Source organism: Astatotilapia calliptera, chromosome 9, assembly GCF_964374335.1.
Source record: "Astatotilapia calliptera chromosome 9, fAstCal68.1, whole genome shotgun sequence".
NCBI classification, from domain to species: Eukaryota; Metazoa; Chordata; class Actinopteri; order Cichliformes; family Cichlidae; genus Astatotilapia; species Astatotilapia calliptera.
The window spans coordinates 4,365,487-4,386,339 of NC_137430.1; the positions used below are offsets into that span (position 1 = coordinate 4,365,487).

A 20,853-nucleotide genomic window follows, 5' to 3' on the forward strand; every position below is an offset into this window, starting at 1 on the left:
TAGCATCTTGATGACACCTAGTGTGATCCAGTATTATCAGGACACTACAAAACACAGCATACCACATCCCCACTGACACAGAGGCCACGAAGCAGAATAACATCATATCAGTGAGACCCTGAGTAAATATGACATTTGTCAAAGCTAGGAAGGCACCAAATAATGCTCCAGGCATTCCAAGAGAGAAACCGCTGCCAAAGCAAAATCCTTTTAGAGATCACTTAAGTGTCAGGAGTATTAAAACAGCTGAGATGCATTTTCCCTAAAGACCAAATCTATGGTTTCAAGCCCCAAAACATGCTAGGCCACAACCTGGTGCACCCTAATGACTGAGTATACTGTATGAGTATATATTAAATATGGAGAGAACTGCTGTCGAATACATGTCATCTCTGAAGTGTAAACATCAGGGTAGCAGGAAAAAACTGAAACTAATTAAGACAATAACAAAACAAGTCACACCAAATCCACCAGAGAAAAACAGGAAGTGATAGAACATCTACCACCGACGTGGCAACTTAATCACAAGAAAGTTCTTCTATCACATTAGGGAGGCTAAACTGTCACAATCGCAGGCGGCAGATCGTGTGTTTCTAAGTGAGGATGAAACAAACCGTGGAAACAAAGTGAAATATAAGCAAGGGTGAGCTGCTTTATTTAGGCTAAAGAGCAGACACAAAACAAAGGCAGAAGGTGAACATGAGAGCTAACTAAACTGGGAAGAAAGTAAACACTAAGAACATTATACATGGAACGTGGAACCGAGAGACATGGAACCTCGGAACTGGGACATGAAGAGATGATCTGACGATGAACACAAGGAATGTCACACAATAAATACACATGAGGGTGACGAGGGAAGTGGAAATAAACGGGGGACCCAGCTGGGGAGAATAAACGTTATGACACAGGAGGAAGCAAAACTGAACACAGGACGTGAGACTGTCAACATAAAACAGGAAACAGACTAGACACACAGCTCAACACTGGGACTGGGGGACAGGGGGCGGGGGGGAACAGGCATGGAAGCATGGCATCAGAAACAGGAGACAAAAGACAACGACAGGACTAGGACCTGGGGCATGAGGAACAAGGAGAGAGAGAGAGGGAGACATCACGGGCTGGGGAGAACATACATGAATGCACATGACAGACAGGGGAGACATGACTGAAACATGAAGGGAACATGGGAAGAGAAAAGGGAGACTAGGACCTGTAGAGCGAGGGACATAAGGACACAAAGGAAACCTGATGGAGAACAAATGATAAACTGCAAAGACAAGAAAAACTCAAAACACAGAAAGAATGACACTTAAGGCCAAACTATACAACTTAAACTTAAACCATCTTTATAAAATAAAAGTCACAAAAACACTATAAACTCAAATTGCTGGGTGACAAGACCCAGCTCCCTGACACTAAATAAGGCTGAATATTAATAACTAATGTAATCAAACAAGATTAGCATAATAGAATCCTAAAGATTCATAATGAAAAGCTAACTACAATCCAGAAAAATAAAATCCAGAGGCCACTTGATAATGTTTGGAATCAGAATAAGTGTAAATGGATGAAACCACCGTGGACATAAAAAATGGGAAAAAGTCCCTACTACTACTTAGGTTGATTAGGTCTCAGCATTATTGGTTGATCTGATTTGTTCCAGTGATGAAAACACACATTGTTTTATAGCAATAAGGGGATATTTAGAACTGTCAGACTCTACAGGTAGCAGGTACGGATAAAATGCTATACAACTGAATATTCACTGCAGTCCTGTTGATATGCACATGTACAAATGTCCTCACTGTGCAAACATGTATTTAGCGTCTAAATGCCCAGGCATGTAGCTGACTGAAGAAGTGCCCTCTTCCATGGTCACTTTCACTTTCACTTACTTTCATCTTAAAGGGGACTTTGGTAAGTTTTGATCGTAGGTATGCATACCATTCCTTTGATGTTTTTAGTAAAACACCTTCAAATAAATCACTTTCAGAGCAGTCTCATGATCTTAGGACACAGTCACCTCTTGCGAGATGCAATCAGCCTGAAGATGCACTTGGCTCCCTCAGAAGGACCAGTTGGTAATCAGAGCCCTGAAGTGGCTGAGACAATTAGCACAAAAATACACTTCAGTCTTATGTACAAACTGCTTCTAATCCCTACTCTGTATGCATTGCTTTGCCTTCATTTCATAATATTTATCATTTAGTAATGACAAAAAGCATTACTCTTCTGGAACCAACAAACACTTGTTGTGAAGAACATCCCAGAAAGGAAAAGTCAGACTTATTTCCAAACACAGTTTCTTTTCTGTAGTGTGTACCAGCACAGAGACATTTTTTATTAAGGGTCTGCGCAGTCAATTAAAAAACAAACAGAGACTATGGGTTTGAAGTAGAGATGGACCGATCCGATATTACGTATCGGTATCGGTCCGATACTGACCTAAATTACTGGATCGGATATCGGAGAAAAATAAAAAATGTAATCCGATCCATTAAATATCACGAAAGCACCTCACAAAACTTGCAACACGCCGTAACTCACCTCAGAACGTTAGCACGTCGGAGCCGTATGCATCACGTGATAGAGCGGCTGTGGCATGCGGGACCTGTCGGTGGTCTGGATAGCATTTGGAGCTTCGATGGCAACCCGGCATTTCATCTCCGACAAAGTTATCCCCGAGAGAAGTAAAGCAAGTGTGTAAGTCCATCTCTGAATGTTTGTAAAGCATTCCAGCGTTAAGCTTACCAAACGATATATGGAGCGACTGCCTCTTCTGGCTGCTACTTCAATCATGAAACTGCTTAATGATCAGCTGATCGGCTTTTCTGTCGCGAGTCCGTGTCTCTGGTTTGTTTTTGGCCCACTTTGCACCAGAAAGAGGAAACCAGCGGCTGAACAACAGCAGCACGTTTAAGCTTGATCAGCTGTTGTTAGAATTTATTTATTATTACTTTCTACTCGAGGATCTTTTTCTACGTAGCTGACGGCTGGTAACTGTGCAGGGGCGGATCTAGCAAAGTTTAGCCAGGGGGGCTGATAGGGCATTAACAGGGAAAAGGGGGCACAAAGACATACTTTTCTTTCTTATTCTCATTTAAAATGTCTAACTTTTAATAAATAATTATCTGAATCTTACACCCAAAGTTTTAATTTGATGTAAAATGAATAGAAGTCAATTACTGTATATAGTAACTATTACGTCTAATATATATACCCTAGTAAGCTATAGTACTTTTTCCTTTGGGAAGGTACCATCTGTGCAGTCTGCAATTTTGTTGAAGAAAGATGTTGAATCTATTTAATATTTCTTGAAAAATAATTGATTTCTGTGCATTTTTTTTCACACTGCATCAAATTAAGGTTGATTACGTTGATTAAGCATCATGAGGTGGAGTGTGAGGGGTGGTTCCCTATTTTTTATTTATTTATTTTTGTTGTTGCTGGGAGTTGGAACCCTATTAGTTAGGTTGCTTAATATTTACGCTAAGTACTCTTTAAAATACCAGAATAGGGAGGATGGTGTAGGTTTAAGTTTATTAGATTGATCAGTATTGCTGAACTATGAAATATTTTTTTTTTGCATATAGGTATAACAGAATAGCTTTAATGTAGTTGTTGTTTTAAACTTGAGTATGAACTTATACAAAATGCAGCAAGATATTTAAAAAAAACAGTTTTGTTGATTAAAAAACACTATATCGGATTCATATCGGTATCGGCAGAAATCCAAATTTATGATATCGGTATCGGACATAAAAAAGTGGTATCGTGCCATCTCTAGTTTGAAGTGCTGAAATTTTGCTCAAAAGCTGTGAATCTTATTAATATTATAAGATGGAATTTCTTTTAAATATGCAAGAAGAGAGCTTTTTAGACAATAAAAAACATTGGGCCTCATTTATTAATGTTGGCATAGTGATGGCAACCTAGTGAACTTAGTCTTCTTTCTATATGTTGATGCACAGGCTTGCCTACAGTGGGGCAAAAAAGTATTTAGTCAGCCACCGATTGTGCAAGTTCCCCCACTTAAAATGATGACAGAGGTCAGTAATTTGCACCAGAGGTACACTTCAACTGTGAGAGACAGAATGTGAAAAAAAAAAATCCATGAATTCACATTTATTCGTAAATTAGGGTGGAAAATAAGTATTTGGTCACCTCAAACAAGGAAAATCTCTGGCTCTCACAGACCTGTAACGTCTTCTGTAAGAAGCTTTTCTGTCCCCCACTCGTTACCTGTATGAATGGCACCTGTTTGAACTCATCATCTGTATAAAAGACACCTGTCCACAGCCTCAAACAGTCAGACTCCAAACTCCGCCATGGCCAAGACCAAAGAGCTTTCGAAGGACACCAGGAAAAGTATTGTAGACCTGCACCAGACTGGGAAGAGTGAATCTACAATAGGCAAGCAGCTTGGTGTGAAAAAATCAACTGTGGGAGCAATCATCAGAAAATGGAAGACATACAAGACCACTGATAATCTCCCTCCATCTGGGGCTCCACGCAAGATCTCATCCCGTGGGGTCAAAATGATCATGAGAACGGTGAGCAAAGATCCCAGAACCACACGGGGGGACCTGGTGAATGACCTGCAGAGAGCTGGGACCAAAGTAACAAAGGTCACCATCAGTAACACACTACAACGGCAGGGAATCAAATCCCGCAGTGCCAGACGTGTTCCGCTGCTGAAGCCAGTGCATGTCCAGGCCCGTCTGAAGTTTGCCAGAGAGCACATGGATGATACAGCAGAGGACTGGGAGAATGTCATGTGGTCAGATGAAACCAAAGTAGAACTTTTTGGTATAAACTCAACTCGTCGTGTTTGGAGGACGAAGAATACTGAGTTGCATCCCAAGAACACCATACCTACTGTGAAGCATGGGGGTGGAAACATCATGCTATGGGGCTGTTTTTCTGCCAAGGGGACAGGACGACTGATCCGTGTTAAGGACAGAATGAATGGGGCCATGTATCGTGAGATTTTGAGCCAAAACCTCCTTCCATCAGTGAGAACTTTGAAGATGAAACGAGGCTGGGTCTTCCAACATGACAATGATCCAAAACACACCGCCCGGGCAACAAAGGAGTGGCTCCGTAAGAAGCATTTGAAAGTCCTGGAGTGGCCTGGCCAGTCTCCAGACCTCAACCCCATAGAAAATCTGTGGCAGGAGTTGAAAGTCCGTGTTGCTCGGCGACAGCCCCAAAACATCACTGCTCTCGAGAAGATCTGCATGGAGGAATGGGCCAAAATACCAGCTACTGTGTGTGCAAACCTGGTAAAGACCTATAGTAAACGTTTGACCTCTGTTATTGCCAACAAAGGTTATGTTACAAAGTATTGAGTTGTATTTTTGTTATTGACCAAATACTTATTTTCCACCCTAATTTACGAATAAATTCTTTACAAATCCTACCATGTGGATTCATGGATTATTTTTTTTTCACATTCTGTCTCTCACAGTTGAAGTGTACCTCTGGTGCAAATTACTGACCTCTGTCATCATTTTAAGTGGGGGAACTTGCACAATCGGTGGCTGACTAAATACTTTTTTGCCCCACTGTATGTGCTACAGTGGAAATACTGCCAACCTGAAATGTACTATTCCGAGTGCTGTGCTGTTCCATTGTGTCCTCTCCTGTGAACCTTACTGCGTGCAATCCTCTGATTACCTTGCATATATGCTGAAGAACAACCCGTACACCTAGTGTTTGTCATGGCATCAGTTTGGCTTCTCTTGTGAGCTCCTTCAACTTTCTTTAGAGAACTTTGTTACTCCCTGCTTTATGCCTGTTTAAGCTTATGGTTTATCTGGAGTTTGTACTTTCTGGACTGTGTGTTTTGTCAGTGATAAAAATCCACAAAAAAAGGTTTGGTCTGATAATAACTGATGGGTTATTTGAGGTAACATAGTGTTTGTTGTTTGTTGCACAGGGTGCTAAATGCAGTGTTACACTGGTAAGCTGCCATTTTCCTGCAATGCTATGAGGTTATTTCCCCAGCTGCACTGGTCTGATATCTTAGGGACCACCACAGTGGGGTGGGGGGGTGGGGGGGGGGGGGGTGTTGCATCATACTGTAATCTTCGTGTCAGATATTTCTTGCTTGCTCCACCGCTCATCTGCTCAGTGCAGGTGACCTGTTCAGTGCAGCCATGGCTCCCGTTTTTCTTTTATGGTACAGTTGAAAGAGTATTATTGGGATCATTTAGATTAGATATCGTGACTTGAGATTCAAATGAATGCAAGAAATCATGAAAATGGTGGTTTAGCCACATCGGTGTCTATTTGTATTAGAGTAGTAGAGTATTGTCATTGTCATGAAAACTGCTGCATTTGTGAATTTTCCTGCCAAGACGAGTAGTGCCTGTTCATCTCTGAAGTCACAGGGAAAGTGTCATGGTCTCCGCTCCTCGACAGCTGACAGCTGTCAGGTGATTTGTTTTTGTTTTCCTTTCTCTCTCGCCCTCTTCCTTTCTCTCTTTCTCCTGCCGGGGCGGAGCTCAGTATGGGCTCCTGCTCCTGGCCTACACACCTGGAGGTGATCAGCACATCTGTTGCTGATCAGAAGAGATTGGAACCCTTCTTAAGAGGGCGAGTCTGCTCTACTCGTCGCTAGATCGTTGAGCCATCAGCATCGCCTCTGGACCTGTTCTTTCCCTGTGCCTGGCGACTGAATGGAAGCAAGAGAGATAGAGGAAAGGAGAGGAGATATGTGAGGGCTGAATGAAAACCTTCCCTTCCTGGACTCCTGCCTTTTTCGCTCCTGGACCCTGGAACCCCGGCCCCTTTTCCTTGACACCATTATATGTATATATGAATTCCACTGTAGAGGAACACTGTAAATAAATGCACCTTTTGAAGACACTAGTGGTCTGCGCGTGAGTCCGATCTACGAAACCTGACAGAAAGTAGTGAAAGCAGAAGGGTAATCATGTGCACAATAGAAATATAATAACAATAGCAAGTACTATTGTTGATTGCCTAACTGATTGGACATTGGGAGGAATTTTCTTGACCAAATTAAATGTAAAATAAGTGCCACCATTGTAACAAGTCAGTTTGTGAAGTTTTTTTGGTTCTAAAATTTCTATGATCAGTTGTACAGTGGGGCAAAAAAGTATTTAGTCAGCCACCGATTGTGCAAGTTCCCCCACTTAAAATGATGACAGAGGTCAGTAATTTGCACCAGAGGTACACTTCAACTGTGAGAGACAGAATGTGAAAAAAAAAAATCCATGAATTCACATGGTAGGATTTGTAAAGAATTTATTCGTAAATTAGGGTGGAAAATAAGTATTTGGTCACCTCAAACAAGGAAAATCTCTTGCTCTCACAGACCTGTAACGTCTTCTGTAAGAAGCTTTTCTGTCCCCCACTCGTTACCTGTATGAATGGTACCTGTTTGAACTCATCTGTATAAAAGACACCTGTCCACAGCCTCAAACAGTCAGACTCCAAACTCCGCCATGGCCAAGACCAAAGAGCTTTCGAAGGACACCAGGAAAAGTATTGTAGACCTGCACCAGACTGGGAAGAGTGAATCTACAATAGGCAAGCAGCTTGGTGTGAAAAAATCAACTGTGGGAGCAATCATCAGAAAATGGAAGACATACAAGACCACTGATAATCTCCCTCCATCTGGGGCTCCACGCAAGATCTCATCCCGTGGGGTCAAAATGATCATGAGAACGGTGAGCAAAGATCCCAGAACCACACGGGGGGACCTGGTGAATGACCTGCAGAGAGCTGGGACCAAAGTAACAAAGGTCACCATCAGTAACACACTACAACGGCAGGGAATCAAATCCCGCAGTGCCAGACGTGTTCCGCTGCTGAAGCCAGTGCATGTCCAGGCCCGTCTGAAGTTTGCCAGAGAGCACATGGATGATACAGCAGAGGATTGGGAGAATGTCATGTGGTCAGATGAATGTAGGACTCATTTTTTTCACTCCTCCTGGGTGTCCGACGACACAGGCCTCGCCGTCTGAAGGCACAGGTCCAAATCTCTTAAGGAGCCCTGGCGGCACTTTCTCTGTTTCCAGCTTAAGTATGACATAATCTAACTTATCGTTGCCGACGAACACCTTAGTGCTGAGGTTGTTCTTGTCTGATTCTTGGTCTTCAAAGTTAAAGACCACGGTAACGTTTACAAATTCACGCCAGTTAGGTGAGTTTGATTTAACCCAGTAGTCGAATAAGTGGGTGTTGGTCAAGACAAAGTTGTCAAATAGCACAAAGCCTGTGCCTTGCTTTAAGAAGGAACCAGTTATGAGGCAAACTGACTCGCTCAGTTCAAGCAGCAACATAACACTGCGGATTTCTTTCCAAAGGTCTCCTTCCTGTATTTCAGTGCTTCCTGAAAAGAATGTTTAGGGAATCTACACTCCATCCATCGTTTCAGACGCGGATACTGCTGACAAAGTAGATCGTAAACCTCCTTACGGTCAGTACTGCTGCCCGTTTCTTTGATTGCCGTTTTTAGACTCAATCAGTTCTGCCGTGCTACATCTAAGACTGATGTCACTCCACCGCTGCGCTTTGCATTATTTGATGCGTGTGGAGGTTTCTGCTGCCCTGGGATGGCTACATCTTTTATTTCCCTATCTGCTCCCTGTGGAAAACATATCTGGAATTTCTTATTGTCCAGACAATCAATTATGTCTGTGCACTGAGTCTTACATTCGTCGTTGATGTTAACCAGCTCAAAGTAGCCCAGGTCATCGGTGAAGTGACCGTCTCTTTTCAGAGCCTCGGCCGCAGTTATTCCCTTCTCCCCGTAAACACAAAGATACTTGAACTGTTTTAAAGCGTCATTTTTAAAAAAACTTTTCTCTTTTTTGACATTTAGTCCTCCCTTTGTACCGATGTAAAAGACAGAATAGCAATCTCTCGCCTTAACCATCTTCTTATATTTACTGAAAGGCCTCCGTGCAAGCTTGAACATGTTGCCTGTGCCGTCTGAACTGATGTCCGTGTTGGTCCTGCAGAGAATCAGAGTTGGAAAAGTTGTTAATGTAGCAAAAAACCAAACGTCTTGCATTTTGTTCATAATCTCTTTAAAGCCACAATCTTTTTTTATCGCTTTCACTGGAGTGGGTAAATGAGTCTGCAAAGTTAAAAAAAAAAAAACAGATTTACATCTATGTTTATTACTTTTATCGGACATCATCCGATCCCATTTATACACATTTAAGAAAAAACGTGGAAAATATCCTGTTGTTTCCATATAGAGACTCGGCATTTGAACCATCCCAAATATTTGGACTAGGGAACCAACTCCTCAAACCGGTAAAAAGGTCAAGGACACAGTTACACAATCGCTAAACTAACCTATTTTTGGATAAAATAAAACCATATAAGCATGAGCCTTGGAATCTCGGTTAAAAAAAAAAAGAAGCACTACATATTACTTTTCTTATGTTCAGTATACAGGAGTTGCTGCTCACAGTCTGAGTTGCACTAATGTGTCTGTCAGATGTCCCAAATGGAACGCCAGGCCGCACGCGCACTCATGCCGGACACCTCCTGACCTTATTTCCACGAACCCTCGACTCAGCTGCAAAGTGCTTACGGAGAGTAAGCACTTTGCAGAATTAGAATTATCTGCCGTCATTCAGACATAAGTTGTGCAATGGTTTAACCAATTTTCCATCAAAGGGATGCCGGAATTAAATAGAACATAGGATGTAAGTTAAGGAAATATAAGTTTGACTATGGAGCACATCTCCTTCAGCGTTCACAATAATGGATTGCATTTCTCTCAGTCAACTGACTGTTTAGGGGAAAAAGCGGCTAATAGTTAGTGGGCTCTGTGTTTGTGGTTGTTGTTTGTTAATCACACTAGGAGTGAACAAAAGCAGAAAAAAAACCCCTGTAAAGATGCAGACTGGAAAGTCTGGTTCATACCATAAATCTTACCAGCTGTAACTGGTTTTTTTGTGTTTTTAAGTTATAGGCACGTGTCAAGACTTCTGTCTCCCATTGCTGATGTGATCCTCCTTCTTTGTTCCCTATTAATGATCTACGGTAATTTGTGATATTGCCCCCATAAAATAATAAGGTTTTATTGAAATCATTGTAATACAGAGATTTGATTTCTTGTGCTTTGGATAAAAAAGTAATTTTGTCAAGACTGAATGTAGTTTACCAACTGCTCCTCAGTCCAGACTGACTTTATGGTTCATACGTGTCAACTCAGGGAACTCCTGCCGTGACCTCCTGTCTGTGAGCGCACACACACACACACACACACACACACACACACACACACACACACACTTCTTGGGTTAGAGGGACAATTTCTGAAATTTTTGGCAAATCAGACTGGACATAGGGCTATGGGGACACCGGGTTCCAGAGGTGCTAGAGCTACAATATGCATATCAAAAATCATGAAAAAAATCAGCAAACCTATACACAACTTAAAATTTAAACATTTTCTTTGCTCGACTGAGATATAAAAAAGGCTATTTTTTCAGACATTCTGGTGGTTTGTAGAGACTTTTCTGTAGCTCGGTCTATAAGGACAGTCTGGTGTACAAGGTCAGTGATGTCATCATACATATACACAAAGTATAGTCTGTTCTGAAGGGACACATGGTGTGTAAAGCCAGTTCACTGTACATATACTCACACATGCACTAAGTATAACCTTCTTAGAAAAGAACGTGTATTATAAGACTGTGACTGATACATCATTATAGTAAAATTGAATAAATTTGCTTAGGCTGCTGCCCCTGCGACCCGGCCTCGGATAAGCAGTTGAAGATGGATGGATGGATGAATAAATTAAAAAATAATAAAAAGACTATATTTTGGTTTTCTCTGATGAGCATTACAATCTGACATACAAGCTTACATAAAACACCACAGATCATATCTGTTGTGATCTACTAACAGGTGGTCAAAGTGTCATTAAAACAACTAGAAGCATAACACAACAGTGCTTGCATCAACTAGAACAAACTATGTATTATAGAGTTTTTCATTGTCCTGAAGAAACTGGCACTGAGTGGCTGACCAATAAAACAGCACCTTTGCACACCAGGGGTGAGTCGGGCTGACACCATGACTTATACATAAGACTTATATCAACACACAACACATTTGTTGAATTACTGAATTATATTTAATATAACCAACTCAATAATCAATTCCTTAAAAGGACAGCATTGTAACAATTATTGAAGGAAAATAAAAGTGAATCCTGGCATTAAAAGACTCAGGCTAACCACACATCAAAACAAAACACTGCCTGTGAGCACAGTGAAGTCAACTACATACTTTTTGAATGGAGAACACTAACCTTGAAATCAGGCCCAGAAAGGTAAAGGCTCAGACTGTCAAAAAGTGCATTTAGTGTTTAACATTTATTTTTTTTTTTTTTTAAAGGCCAGTCCTCTGTTGCGCACAAAATCTCAAATGTTTTGAATAGATCTCGTCTCCAAGATAGGTTGTTCCTTTTCGTTGCACTTCAGACACTGCTGGTTGGTGACAGTGATACCGTTTTCAATAAAAGGCTTCATATGTTTCATCACCGCTCTCCTCCTCAGACCATGGTCTCTTCACACACCGCCTTGATGAAACACGTAAACCTGTTCAATAAAACAAAACAAATTTGAAGTTTAAAAAGATCATGTGAGATGCACTTGTAGGTAGAGATGGTGTTCAAAACTGAAAACAAGCTGGTACTTGTCTAAACAAATTGTGTGTGATAATAAATAGACTGTAGACCTGATAAAATTTAAAGTTTGATTGTTTTCATTAACATGATAGTTCATCACACTGCTTGGTAAGCACAAAATACATTCAGCTTCTTTATATGTTATATAATGTCTAACCACATGATGTTGGTGTTAACTGCACATAGTGCCTAGTGATGGACATGGCATCTGATTTATATCATACCTTTAGTAACTGAGTCAGGGACAGGAGGTGAACCAGAAGTCACACAGGCATCATTCCCCTGATCATCTAAAAAATATTGCACAGTATAAATGTATGGGCTTAAAGAGGCTTTCTGCCTACCAATCAAACACCATGAGCACAGAGGGGACAATGACAGCCAGTTCTATTATACTAACTATACACATGGCAATGCTGCTGAACTGGATGAAGTCAACAATACCTTGGGTAATAAGTTTACTGGGAAATGATGTAGATTTTGCACAGGCCAAATCTTGCTTGGCCAAAACTGATGAAGCATCAAAATACTAGTCATAAAGCATTAGTGTCACAATTAGGAATGGAACAACTAACAATTGACCATGTAAAAATGTACTGATGGTTAGTAATATTGTTCTATACACAATCCCAGGTTATCGTAATCAGCATAGTAGTGTTAATAGTAAAGTCTGATTTCATTTTTAATGCAATGAAAAACAGAGATGCAAGTGGCATTAATGAAACAAGAGAGCATCGTTATCATACGTGATGTGCGCTGTTAAAATACGTTACTGCACATTTCACTGGATTTGTCTCTGAACAAGACTAACTCACAGATCCCAGCTCATTACATAAGATATGTTGGGCAAACTTTGAGTACAGCATTGAAAATGTACCTTGAGCTGCAGTCTCGGAGAAGTGAGGCAAATCAGAAGTAATATTTTATTTATATATATATATATATATATATATATATATATATATATATATATATATATATATATATATTGCGAGTTCTCACACTTAGAAATCATGGAGGGCTCTGAAATTTTCATCATAGGTACATGTCCACTGTGAGAGACATAATCTAAAAGAAAATTCCGGCAATCACAATGTATGATTTTATAACAAGTTTTTTGTATATTTCTTTGTAAAATAACTATTTGAACACTTGAGTCAGACTATATTAATATTGCCTTTGTTAACAATTGCAGCGGCCAAACAGTTCCTGTAGTTCTTCACCAGGTTTGCACACATTGCAGAAGGTCTTTTGACCCACTCCTCCACACAGATCTTCTGTAGATCTGTCATGTTTTGGGCCAACACAGACTTTTAACTCCATCCACAGATTTTCTATTGGACTGAGGTCTGGAGACTAGTGAGGCCACTCCAGAACCTTGAAATGCCTCTTACGGAGCCACTCTTTGGTTTTCCTGGCTGAGTGCTTCAGGTCTTTGTCTTGTTGAAAGACCCAGCCAGAACCCATCTTCAATGCTCTGACTGAGGGAAGGACGTTTTGGCCCAAAATCTCACAATCCATGTCCCCGTTTATCATCTCCTTAATACAGTGCAGTCGTCCTGTCCCCTGTGCAGAAAAACAGCCCAGAGCATGATGTTTCCACCCTCATGCTTCACTGTAGGATGGTATTATTGGGATGAGACTCATCCTTCTTCTTCCTCCAAACCCCAACAATGGAGTTTAGACCAAAAAGTTTTATTTTGGTCTCATCTGACCACAGGACTTTCTCCCATGACTCTGGATCATCCAGATGGTCCCTGGCAAACTTCAGACGGGCCTGGACATGGGTTGGCTTAAGAAGGGGAACCTTCAGTGTGATGAATGATTTTAAACCATGACGTCTCAGTGTATTACTGATAGTAGCCTTGCCAACGGTGGTCCCAGCTCTCTTCAGGTCATTGACCAGCTCGTCCCGTGTAGTTCTGGGCTGATTCTTCACCTTTCTTAGCATCACTGACACCCCACGAGCTGAGATCTTACGTGGGGCTCCAGTCCGAGGAAGACATTAGCCTCTTCCATTCAGGGGCGCCTGCAGGAGTCTTGCAGAGGGTACGCACAGTCACCTGCACGCGCTCCATCGCGCACACGCACATGCGTGCACGCGCACTGTCGCGCACCGAGCTGCTTGGCAGTGGCTCTGGAGCCCTTTCCAGCTTTGTGAAGGTCTAAAGTTTTGTCTCTTGTGTCGTTGGAAAGCTCTTTGGTTTTACTCATGTTGCTGCAACACATTTGACAGATTGTGGGGTGCACATGTGTCTTTATAAAAGCTAACGGCATCAAACAGGTGCTGCTAAATTAGAATCATGAGCAGAGTGTAGTTGGACTGTTTAAAAGCAGAATAACAGGTATTTGAGGGTCAGAAATCTGCATGATAAGCAAGTGTTCAAATACTTATTTTAAGCAGTAATATACAAAAATATTTTAATAAAATCATACATTATCATTTCCGGAATTTTCTTTTTGATTCTGTCTCTCACAGTGGACATGTACCAACGCTGAAAATTTCAGATCCCTCCATGATTTCTAAGTGGGAGAACTTGCAAAATAGCAAATACTTACTTTCCTCACTGTAAATGGTATTAACTACACAGCAAAGTACAAACAGAACTGCAATAACAACCAGAAGGGATGCTTGCGATCTTTAGCTGGGTATGACAAGTAGAACAAATATTGCAAACATCTGGCAGCTACAGTGGAAATGTATTTAATCCACTACGAGTGGTCTTTTCTAACCAGTGTCCCCTCAACCCATGTGTTTTTCTGAGTATGCCAAACACTGGAGATGAAACAGTGAAAGACTCAGTTTGAGCTCAGATGTCAGGACAGTGTTCTCACATACCTTGAGTTTGTCTGTGTCAGACACACACACATAGTTAAGCATTTTCTGTTTCACCTTCAGTTAAATACAGTTCTAACTTTCACCCTAACTGCAAGGAAACAGAGTGATTAACCCTTACCTAGTTAAATGAAGCCAAAGTAAGACAATACTAAGAAGCTAAAGTGACTGTGAGTAAAAGGTGCATGTATATGTCTGACACAGAAAAACCCAAGGTTTTCAAGGACACTGTCCATCAGCCTCATAATGACATCTGAGCTCAAACTGATGCTTTCACTGTTTCACCTCCAGTGTGTGGCCACTCAGTAAAACACACTTGTTAAGGGGACACTGTGGTTAGAAAAGACCTCCTGTTCTAAATAGAGGACATTTCCACCACCGCTGCCAGATGTTTGCTAAAATACTCAAAATGGAGTTTCGTGTAAACACCATAACACTTCTAACCATTGGTCAATTTTAAAACAAAGGTCAATTTCAACTCACCTCACAAGCAGAGTCGTTAGGCACAGCTCTGGATGATTGTGGCACCTCTTTCGATTTGCTCTCTGTACAAGGGAACACAAGGAGATTCAGTGCTTGACTTTCGTTAAGTCAAAAAAACACATCTACGCATAACGCAATCAATTCACATCCCTGACTGTTACAATTCTACTCAAAATATCCATCAAGACACTATAGAATCATCAGAAATGTCCCAATACTGGCACATTTTTCATGCAGCAAACCTTCAGGCATGTCATGCATTGCCAGAAGTTAACAACATTTACTCAAAACTGACCACTGGTAAGTTCTTCTGAGAACGCTTGGGGTAACAACTCCTGATACTGGACACCAACTTCACCAATTAACTCTTTCAGAGAAGAAGTGCCACGCTGACTTCCAACAGAATGCACCTAAAAAGATGCAAAGATGAACAAGCATCAATGGTACAGTGTCCATCTGATCAAGAGGGACACTCTCAGTCAAACCTTAAAACACCCAAATGATGTTGAGAGGGAAATGCACTGTTAAATGATGACTACCTGTACTTACAATGATTTAAAGACTGTACATGCAGTATAATTGTAATCAATTGATAAACATGATCTTTACAAACCACACTATTTACCAAACTACACATTGATACAATCTTTAGTAAACAGATGAATAGGGATGGGTATCGTTTAGGTTTTATCCGATACCGGTGCCAAATCGGTACTTTTGAAACGGTGCTGGTGCTCAAGCCGGTGCTCAAACCGGTGCTTAAAGAATGGAGAACACAAAATTGGTCCAAAAACCTCTCATGTTCAGCTGTTTATTTGTAAAAAGATAACAATGTTAGCCTTTTCTGCAGCTATGGGGCATATATGGTATCACTCTTAGCTGGAAGCAGTGCTTAAACAATGGAAAAAACACAAACTTTGTCCAAAAACCTCTCATGTTTAGCTGTTTCCCTCTTTTTCTTTGGTCATTTTAGCCTTTTTGGCCAGGGTGAAGGGAGCATCTGCCATCAAACAAGAAGACAGCCGCATGTAGCTATGATTATGTTTGCTAGTTCACCTTACATGCATTAATGTAATAACGTGGTTAGCCTACTCAACGTAAAATTACACACGAACAACATTAAGCTACTCACACAGAGAAGAACGGCTGCTGCTGCCATCAAATATGGCGCATTTCTGGGCTTTTAAAAAAAAAACCACTATGTGTCGCCAGGTGTTTCATCGGATTCGAGGTGTTACCTCCTTTGACAGTATCACAGTATCAGCTTAAAGCACTTGTTGCTGCTGAGTTTGCATATTTTGCTGTGAAGTACAGCCAGACTTTTGACCGCTTCGCCTTGGGCATTTTTAATCTGTAGCTCTGCATAAAAGAACGTACGTACCTGGCCCCGCCTACTATCCTCGGAAACGTAAAATGATTGGCTAGAAGTGTATCACAGCTCAGGAAAAAAAGCACCGAAATGTGTGCTGCTTTTCGGTCTGGTTACTACCGTTTATGTCAGAACCGGTGCCATCATGGCACCAGACACCGGTACCCATCCCTACAGATGAATCCATGCTAACCTCATGCTCAGAGTTGTCTGCTGTAGGTCTAGATGACTGACACTCTGCTTTTAATTCTCTGTCTGTAGAAGAGAACACAAGACATGGAGGCATAGTGCTTTGCAAGACCCCAGGGTTTAACAGGTAGTGCTTACTCAAGCAGGGACTCACCTGTGAATGAGTCTGTAGAGATCACATGGTGCTCCACGTCATGGGCAATAGGCTCTGCAACACACTGTTGACCAGAAGGGATGCTTGCGATCTTTAGCTGGGTATGAAAAGTAGAACAAATATTGTAAACATCTGGCAGCTACAGTGGAAATGTATTTAATCCACTACGAGTGGTCTTTTCTAACCAGTGTCCCCTCAACCCATGTGTTTTTCTGAGTATGCCAAACACTGGAGATGAAACAGTGAAAGACTCGGTTTGAGCTCAGATGTCAGGACAGTGTTCTCACATACCTTGAGTTTGTCTGTGTCAGACACACACACACACAGTTAAGCATTTTCTGTTTCACCTTCAGTTAAATACAGTTCTAACTCTCACCCTAACTGCAAGGAAACAGAGTGATTAACCCTTACCTAGTTAAGTGAAGCCAAAGTAAGACAATACTAAGAAGCTAAAGTGACTGTGAGTAAAAGGTGCATGTATATGTCTGACACAGAAAAACCCAAGGTTTTCAAGGACACTGTCCATCAGCCTCATAATGACATCTGAGCTCAAACTGATGCTTTCACTGTTTCACCTCCAGTGTGTGGCCACTCAGTAAAACACACTTGTGGAGGGAACACAAAACAGATAAGCTTGCAATCATCACTTGGGAAAGTCATACAAATTCAAGATTTAGTTAAACCAGATTGAATACCACCAATAGGACATTTAAATATTGTGACTAGGGCTGAAACAACTAATCGATTAATCGACAACTAATCGATTATTGAAATAATCGTTAGTTGCAGCCCTAATTGTGACATCTAGATATGTATGTTTTAAACAACAATTCATAGGGGGAAATTTTTTTTTAAATGACCCACCTTTTTCCGCCAGGGCCATTCTTTCCCACCATAGTCATAAGTAATTTCACTTCCTGCCGCAATTTCCTTCAGTGCAAAAAGGCAGAGATGTGGCTTCCCTTCTGCTTCAATCAACTTCATTCTGCAATTTGGTGTCCTGTGTTCATCGTTTACTAGTCGCCCAAATGACCCATCTTCAAGTGCTCCATCAATACTGCAAATTTGGAAACATACATTAAACAAACATTTATAGTGACATGCCTATGAACTATACTATAATTTTTAAGCACCAACACAAACACAACATCCAATACAAGTTTAGTTGTTAAATGCATAGTTGATAAGTTAAAGAGGGTCCATCAGTCAAGGACGCGTTGCTTTCTGACTGAGATAAGTGTTTGCGCTTCTACTTGTGCTTAGAGCTTAAACGTGGTTTTGTTGTACTGTTGCGCTGACCTCTCCTCTCCTCTCCTCTCCTCTCCTCTTGCCCACTACCTGCTCTGTGCCGCTTGCGCGTGGCCACTGATTAGACCTTGTGCAATCTACAGCTAAGCGCAGCCTGGTGTGCACTGCTCTGCCAGGTGAGTTGAATTAGAGCAATCAAGGGCGGGCGTGCCTAGTAGACCTTAAAATGCATGCAGCAGTCATTTGACCCGAGTGTGACATACTGAGAGGACAGCAAACCAAGCACAATCCACTGTGAGGAAGACTTTGAGTTAGATGGGCTATCGGTAAGCTCAGACTCATATTTGCTGCTTATATGTTTGGGAAATATGGAAGCTCAATTGTGGAAATGCATTTATGCTTTGGGAAATAGTTACTGCATTTAAGTTTAAAAAATTATATTGATATTAAAATGTTTAAGTTTGAATAGATTGTTTATGTAGATAGTGTTTCCCACACATTTATGTTAATTAATACTAAAAGTAATTACCCCAAATCCTTGGTTAAATCTTAAAACTAGTGTAAATATGTTTGGTTGAATTTAAGGAAAATAATTCTTTGTAAAAGAAAATCCTTGGTTAAAGTCTTTATTAAAATATTTGTAAACTCTAAAATGTATACTTTAAAAATGTAATTGTTACAGAAAGTGTAAAAAATGCAAGGTAGACCACAGTTTATTTCATCTTTGTTGTTTGAAATTACTCACCTGTGATTTAAAAACTAATGAATGTGAAACTAAAACTAGGATAAATGATAGTTTAGACAAAAGAGGCTTTACTGAAGTGTATATTTGTTATTTCATTTGTCTTCTGTATAATGCATTTAATTAATCTGAATGATTAATGAAATGTTCTTTATTTTTTGTGTTGAAAGGTTTTCACCTATCCATCAAGCCATCCATCTACCTACCTCACAGGCAGAACACTTGACATGTACTATTTTGGCATTGTACATATTATACAGTAGTTTTGGACACAGTAGAACAGTGCACGGGTCTCCGTGTCCACATGTGCCAAATGCGCACAGACACAGGGGCGCTCATTCAGCCCTGGCCATTTGAATTTTCTCTTATTATTTTCTCTATCTCTATATTATATTTTAAATCTGCACAGCAGCGTGAGAACACTGTCTTAGCTGTAAAATGTAGGCTTATATTATTACCCCTCTAACCCCGTACATTACACCCGTGAGTGTGTATTAGAGAAGGCACACACAGGCTTAATACGGGGACTAACGGGCCCTCAGCATATGTGGGAGTCCCGTCAGTCCCCAGTACCGAGAGTTCCCGGGGACCACAGGGTCACCGGGAAATGACGGAGCCTTAGTAAGAATGAGATCCCGCTATTCCACGGGTCCGTCACTCCCCCTTCTATAGATTCTGGGGACTGACGGGGCCGGGTACTAGAGGTAAGGACTCGTTAAAGAGCAATATGAGATGTTTGCTCCAGAAATCCTGACCTTGCAATAGAAATGTAAACATTCAGTCATTTTGAATTTACCACAATGTCTTCTGCTTCCATATGAATTCAAACATGAAGCCTGAACATGCGCTGGGGTACAGGTTACGTCTGTGTTCAGCTTCAGTTGCATCAATAAGCTCCCCTCTATACTCTACCACGAAGTCTCCTTGTTTGAAATTGGCTAAAGTGAAGATGCCACGACCTGAAGAAACAACCATATTAGAGACACAGGCGTGGCAGCACTGCAAATAATCAATTCATTAAATATGTATATCTGTAAATAACAAGTATGCAATGTTGTGCTTTTTTTCAATTCTACATATATAATAAAGAGAACATGTCAAAGTGCAGAAAACATAAATAGCCAGGCTCGCTAATAACTAAATTATTAAAATACCTTTAATTTTAATTTATATTGATGTTTGTACAGGTCACCACTGGTGATGTGTAACCCCTCAGTCTAGCCTGCAGTGTGTCGAAGTCACTCACCTTTAACTGAATTAATAAATTTAATTTCTAACATTGAATTCTTGTCTCTTCTTGCAAGGATGTGATTAATGGCATCCTGAAGGGGAGTAGTTCTCCATGACATGATTTGCTAAGGAAATAAGATAAAAATGTAAACAACATCAAAACTTCAAGCCTTTATGCTTACAAGGGCATTAGTAAAGCCTGAATGAGAAGCAACCCCCCTGTGCCTACTCTGAAGCACTGTGTCTGTCAGAACGTCCGTCTTTTAAAAGTTTTATAATTACCGTCTTACCCTTTTCTCCAAAGCGTGTCAAAACTCTGCCAAAATTGATGGATGAATAAGAAGCGCCCAATCAGTCGGTCTAAATCATTGATGTAAATATCAATGGTCTAAATGGGTAATGTTAAAATGCGCATGCGCAGCTTCCAATTTCACGCCATGTGTATAATGTCCCGCGCTCGTGTATAATTTCCCACGCTTGTGTGTGCGGCATGCAGGGACAACTCGAACCGACAGGGGGCAGTGGCGGACACACAAATATACAACATATGTCAAGTTTTTGGTTTACAAAGACTTTTGAGAAAAACACTTTTTGGGTATTAAAACATGCCCAGAAACCATTTTAAAAGGTCAATTTTATGAGGACAGCAAAATGTCCTCATGTAACAGAGGGTCCTCATAGCTCTTTGATTTGTCTTGAAAATTGTCCTCCTAAAACGAAAAACACACACACACACACACACACAGGAGAGAAACAGAAAGATCATTAATGCAGAGGATTGCAGCAGCTCTTGGATTTTCACTCTCTGCCAGATTTCAGAAGAACAGTCACATAAATTTCATTACAAAATTTTTTGCCTTTGCTTCAATGTGTCTTTAAATCCTTTCTTGTTCAAATTGTTTATTCA

At 40.8% G+C, this 20,853-nt stretch overlaps 1 long non-coding RNA gene and 1 pseudogene across 1 annotated transcript; both read right to left on the reverse strand.

Moving 5' to 3' along the window:
- Positions 1-7,931: 7,931 nt before the first annotated feature.
- Positions 7,932-13,909, reverse strand: LOC145431094 (uncharacterized; annotated as a pseudogene).
- A 2,665-nt stretch (positions 13,910-16,574) lies between these two features.
- Positions 16,575-17,788, reverse strand: LOC145430859 (uncharacterized). The gene is made up of 3 exons (XR_013911177.1): positions 17,591-17,788; positions 16,727-16,823; positions 16,575-16,638 (listed from the first exon to the last, which is right to left on the reverse strand). It is a non-coding gene; the product is annotated as an uncharacterized LOC145430859 (long non-coding RNA).
- Positions 17,789-20,853: the final 3,065 nt, after the last annotated feature.